The sequence below is a fragment of the Arvicanthis niloticus genome, chromosome 4, assembly GCF_011762505.2.
Source record: "Arvicanthis niloticus isolate mArvNil1 chromosome 4, mArvNil1.pat.X, whole genome shotgun sequence".
Classification (NCBI taxonomy): Eukaryota; Metazoa; Chordata; class Mammalia; order Rodentia; family Muridae; genus Arvicanthis; species Arvicanthis niloticus.
Window position 1 is genome coordinate 45,263,199 of NC_047661.1, and position 6,350 is coordinate 45,269,548.

The following is a 6,350-nucleotide window of genomic DNA, read 5'->3' on the forward strand; positions in this document are numbered from 1 at the left end:
GACATCGTGGAAGAAAAAGAGATCACTCTGCTTCTCTCTAAAGATGTACAGAGATAAAATGACAGTGTTACCATATTGTAATATAGCAACTTGGACCCTGGGCAGCAGTCTCCAAAATATCTATTAAAAAGGTAAGAGATGGAGTCAGATAAAAAAATTATTCATTTTGGGAAGAAGAACAGATAAAAGAGTTCAGTGATACCACCCGCCCCCATCAAAATTTGTCTGTGGGATATTGACCAAGAGGTTCTGGTAGGAATAAAGAGTACGAGATATGCATAACTAAGAAGCTATGGCCAAGATATGCTCCAGCTCATCCCTGACCCATCACTGTGTCATCTCTGCTTTGTTAGAACTATGTAAAATCTTTCCCTAGGAAGCAAGTTAATAGACAAAAAGAGAGTGGTATGTGCCTCTCTTTAAAATGTCTAATCTGCAAGGATGGCTAGAACAGTAGACAGGCTGTAGAAGAATTTTAATTCAACAACATGGCTGCTCTGGCAGAGGATAATATCCAAAGACTTTCTATGTCTGTGTGATCTGCCTGGAATACAGACATGCCCTTAGTGTACATCTTTAACCCCACAAAATGAAGGAAAAGTTAGTTTGTAGAAGAAAGCAGTCATGTTTGAAATATCTAATTGAGGGGCAGACAAAGTGGTGAATCAGAAAACACCTGGAAAGAATGAGTTAGGATAGGATATACCCAACTCTCATGAAAACAAAGAGCAAAAAGAGACTAAAGAGAACAGCGAGAGAGACAGAGAGAGACAGACAGACAGACAGGGAGAGACAGAGAGAGAGAGACAGAGAGACAGAGAGAGACAGAGAGAGAATGAGAGAGGCCATTTTACTGGGATAGTTTTACAGAGACAGACTGGAGGTGAAGAAAGAATGAACCAGAGAATGAGAAGGAGCCAGATGATTAGAACAACTTGCCAGAGTTAGTTTGAACCCAAGCAGAGGATTTCATTCAGAAGCTGAGAGAAGTCAGTTTGAATCAGTCAGCTTGGAAAAGAGTTTGAGCCAGAACAGTTACATTGAACCAGCCAGCCCAAGTTCAGAAAGAGAAAGTGTGAGTTTATTCAGCAGTGAGTCTCAGAGGCTGAAAACATTCTAGGCGTAGGTCAGCAGATGAAAGCTAGAAGCTGAAGCTTTCAAGGTTCAGGCTTACAGAAGATTAGATTGTACAGAGGCTGGAAGCTTTCAGGCCTGGACCTAAGGATAGTTACAACAGAGAAGAAATTAACACAGCTTGGGTAGAGCTCTCATCTCACCCCTTCATCTGAGGAAATAAAAGTGATACAACAGGCAAATACAAGAAAAAAATAATAAAAAAAGAATCGCATACAATATGTTCACCATGCACACATGCATGGGGGCATCACATAAAGACATGAATCTCATAGAAGAGGCATTTTGTGAAAGCTTAAACACCCTCTTCTTAGAGGATAAAGGAATGGGGCAACAGTAGGTAGAGTGTCTCAAGTTTAAATGAGAAGTTAATTATTTTTAATGGCAACAGGTAAATAAGAAAATCACTGAAAACAGCTAAGGGCAGACATCCTCTCAGCTGTAGAAGAGTTGGTGACAAGTTAAAAAACATTAAGTGGGGCAAACTACACCATGAATACATCTTATTACAGCCTGAATAGTGTGGTATATACCTAGAATATAACAGCAAGAAGGCTAAGGCAAGAAGACTGCCATGAGTTTCAGACAAGCCTGAGCTATGTACTGATACTGTCTCTCAAAACAAACAAACATCAGGCCATTGTCTGTTATAAGATAAGGTAAGGTCTCTTAGATAGTATCTTCAGAAGAAAAAAAATAGATTTTAGTGTTGACAGATAAAAACCTTTTAGTTTTCTATTTATTCTCCTAGGCTAATACAATATTAGAGAAAGAATCCAAGACAATTACATGAGAAAACTGAATACTGTGTTAGAGATTAGGAAGTAGGGGAGAAGCACATAGGAAAGTTAAAAGTTTATTGCTAAGTCTTTTGAATTTCTTTTAAGTTGATCTCTATAGAATGTAAAAGTATTATACATTGAGGAGTTATTTTCTGAACTGATTGAGGTCTACTAAGATCTTTTTCTTACTTGCAGAGTAAGTAAGCATCACCCATTTCTTATTTCTTCTATTAAATAATTCTTATTTCTTATTATTCACAAGCATCACCCGTTTTTTTATTTCTTCTATTAAAGAGAGAGTAAGGCGGTGTTGAAGTTACATGAATATACTGAGGATATACTACTCAACACATGGAGTGTTTCCTAAGCCACAAGACTCCATCCTCTTAAAAAGCTGCTTCTACTTTTCTGAGAAAGTTGATTGCAATAAATCTACAAGAAAACAATTTTTAAAAGACAGCAAAGTGTGCAGTGTGCTTTGGTCCTTTCCAGAGATGCCTGGTCCTTTGCAGTTGGAGAGTATACTGCAGCAAGGCAATCTCCATGGCTCACTGGAATGATCCTACCCCAAGCTATAAGGTCATTTATGGAAGTTCAGCATATAGGCTAAGGTAGCACTCATATCTATTGATTTATAAATAATGTCTCATTATGAATGTGTACAGTAATCTTGTGTTATTTATCTCAAATCATTAAACCAATAGCTTTTAGGTTTAGTAAGATCTTATGAAATGCCAGGAAACTAAAACTGATTAATGGCTCTGAAGTTAAATATCTACTTGGTCTGTTTATCCAGAAGTGGTTTTCCACTAGCCTCTTAAGATATTGAATGAAGGTAAAAACAGTTATTTGTAAAAAGTTGATCTTGGGCACCTTACTAATTCTTAAATATGTTAGTTAGCATTTTGGAAGGTCCAAAGAGGATCTTTTCAGAAAAAGTAGGCATAGTTCTCCATTGTATAAGGAGTAGCTGTGTCCTTTTCATTCCTTGATGCTCACAGAAGCAGTATCTTATTGGAAGGAAGAATGCTGCTCATTGTTGTTATTCTCTATTATACACATGAGGATAAACACAAGCAAGTGATGAGCAAACATTGCACAACTCCAACTAGGAGAACATCCTTACACCTATAAATGTTATATAATCCTTAGTATCAAGTAATAATGAGAACAGGAGATAGAATCTGGTCAGGAAGGACAAAATGTGTCCTTGCTGGAGAAATGCCAAAGGAGAGATGAGTTCTTGGTCCTGGTTATCTCTCACTCTTACTCTGAATTTCCAATTTTGATGGCACTGCACATCTTCCTCTCCAGGCACATAACAGTTTCTGTCATAAGCCCTTCGATAAAACCCATAGACCAACAGCTTGATAATGCCCCATCCCTAGGGGCCTGTTCCTGCTATACAGTAGTTCTGCCTTCTCCCTCTCTCTTAACATCCTACCTATAAATATGCAATAACCTTCTCTCTAAAACTTGTCTTCTGTGGTCTGTGTATTTCATTCTTCAAATTCACAAGAAAAGAATGTAAAGGCCACTGGGTCTGTGCAAGGTTTGTATGTCTGTGAGCATCAGGCATCCTAAGTCTTGAGTTTGAGACCCTCCCAAAAGGCTACAAAGATCATTTAGGAAGACACCATGGACATATCAACAATCAACAGGCAAATACACAAAAGCGCAGGCAGGTTAGTTTGTATTGGTTCTCTGACTCAGTACTAGTATACTGAGTACACTGTACCTTTGCAATCTGCAACTTCCAAAGTAGACAGATTTTAACTTTCTGACCTTCTTATGGAATCTGTGTGGTGTTGCTGCTACTGCTGCTGTTAGAGTTAGAAGTTATTTTGTAACATTTTGATAAAGCATGAAACTATTTAAAACATCCCCACCTCCATGCTTTGTGCTTTCTAAGACAAGAGTTAATGCACTGAACTAAACCACCAAACCCTGGAAATTCTTATTTTCCCAATCTTCTTAGGACAAAATCACACTTACACTTAGAACAAAACAGAAAAAACTCTTTATGCTTATTTAAATCTTTATTTTTTTTATCTTATGTATGTGAGTATTTTCCCTACAAATATGTATGTGTATGTGCCACATGTGTGCATACTGCCTGTAGAGCCAGAAGAGGGCAATGGATCCCATTCAACTGAAGTTGCAGACAGTTGGGAGCTACCATATGGGTTCTGGAAACTGAGCCCTGGCCCTTTGTGAAAAAAAAATCTTTCCCACCCACCAAGCTCCAGAAAAAAATTACTATTAATTAAACCCTCATGTGTTCCATTCACTTTGTTTTTGTCAGATAATATTAAGTACATCATGGAATATAAAGGAAAACCACTCTTCACAAACACTTAGCTAGGATTTTATGTAACAAGATACAGATTACCAAGAGGAAATTAGAAGTTCCATAACATGTCTGCCAGTTTTCTATATGAGACATAATCCATGAAAAACTAGCAGATTCATTACAGTATATCTCAAAGAAGTAGCTTTGACTTTGGGCTTGAATTTTCATTCTTTTCTGAAGCAGAAGAAAAAAAGAAAAGAAGAGAAAAGCAGAGAAAGGAAAAGGAAAGAAGCATAGAAAGACCCAGTTAAGGTGAGCTTCTGGATAAAGTAACTTTATCCAGAAACTAAGAGCCAGAAGAGGGCAATGGATCCCATTCAACTGAAGTTGCAGACAGTTGGGAGCTACCATATGGGTGCTGGGAACTGAGCCCTGGCCCTTTGTGAAATAAAAATTCTCTCCCACCCACCAAGTTTAACAAAAAATTAAGAACGTTGTGCAGGATTTTCCATGGACAGGTTTTAGTGTCTTGTCATCCTGTTCCTTCTGATACACAGTGGGCATGCCCACAAAGAAAATTTCCTTTATAATAGTAAATTTCTCTTTCAAAGGTACACATTTAGAGTGTCTCTATACTTTCAGCTAGTTTATTCCAGCACCCGTATCAAGTGGCTCATGCCTAATTCTAGCCCTCCTGTAGCCCCCACTCGTGCCTATACAGATACAGATATGAACACACACACACACACACACACGCACAATATACACTTACTCACATACATATACACACAGACTAAAATAAAAATATTAAATATTAAAAATACTAAAAAATAATAATTTAAAAAAATATTTTAAAAACCTATTTAAACCTAGCCTTTTGGGCAAAGAAACCCATTTTATGACAGCAGAGTTAGATTTCTCACAGTCATAATTTGTGATGTTGTGCCTTAAACCTTGCAGTCAGCATTTTTCTACCATGCCAGGGTTTTTAAGGGTGCACAGTCTCCTGAGAAAAGAGAGAGGCAAATCCGTATGCTGAGTGTTGAGACAGAGGCATCCGGGATAGGGAAAAAAACCTCACTGGTGTCATCTGAGGGTTGTTAGTCATGGAAAGCTTGACAACATTGTTGTCACTTTAATTTGTCACAGCATATTCCATTTGACTGCTTCAATCAATTTTGTTTAAAACACAAAGCATCCTTGAAACAAAGCATTATTTAAAATTAAGTTTTTTTTGTCCAGGCCTAGTCAGTCACTAGAGTTCCTGGGAATAACCATGTGCCTGATGGGTTGTCATAGTGACTACGGAGCAGAGTTGAACTTTTCCTGAGAGCTCACTAGTCCAGCCTCTCAAAATTATTTTAATTAAAAAAAGAATAAATAACTGAGCTACCACAGATCTGGAACTATAAACAGACACTAAGGTCCGCTACCACAACACTTTGAGGAGAAAAGCCAAGAGACTAAAAAAAAAAAAATTAAAGAAACTGAGTTCATTACAATTTGGCAAAATTTAGAAAAAATATAAACATAAAAGGCAAACAAACAAACAAACAAAAAACCTCTTAATTTCTTTCTCACTTTGCCCTGAAAGTATTACCTTGGAGAGAAGAGGGATCATAGGATCTTTTATAGATTTAGCTGAGAAGTTAGAGATTCTTTCCTGGAGGACCTCAACACATCCACCTTTAACACAGTTGCCTGCATCTCAGAAAGAGAGCTCTTACACAGAGGGAGGGAGGGAGGAAGAGGGAGGGAGGGAGGGAGGGAGGGAGAGAGAGAGAGAGAGAGAGAGAGAGAGAGAGAGAGAGAGAGAGAGAGAGAGAGAGACTACACTGCTGCAGAGACAGACTGAGGAACAGTGATGACATGCTCTACTGGGGCATAAGATTTGAGGCTCAGTTTACTTGTTTTTGAAATATCAGGACTTGAGAGAAAGAGGCAGGGTATGTCCTGAAAGTTTGAAGCCAGTCCACACTTCTTAGCTTGTCCCAAAAAGGAGGAGGAGGGGGGGCGGGAGAGTAAATAAAGGGAGAAAGAGAAATAAGAATGGAGAGCAGTGGGTGAGGACACAGACTTTTTTCCCTTTCATATCCAAAATAGTGAGACTGTCTTAGTTAGGGTTTTTATTGTTGCAATGA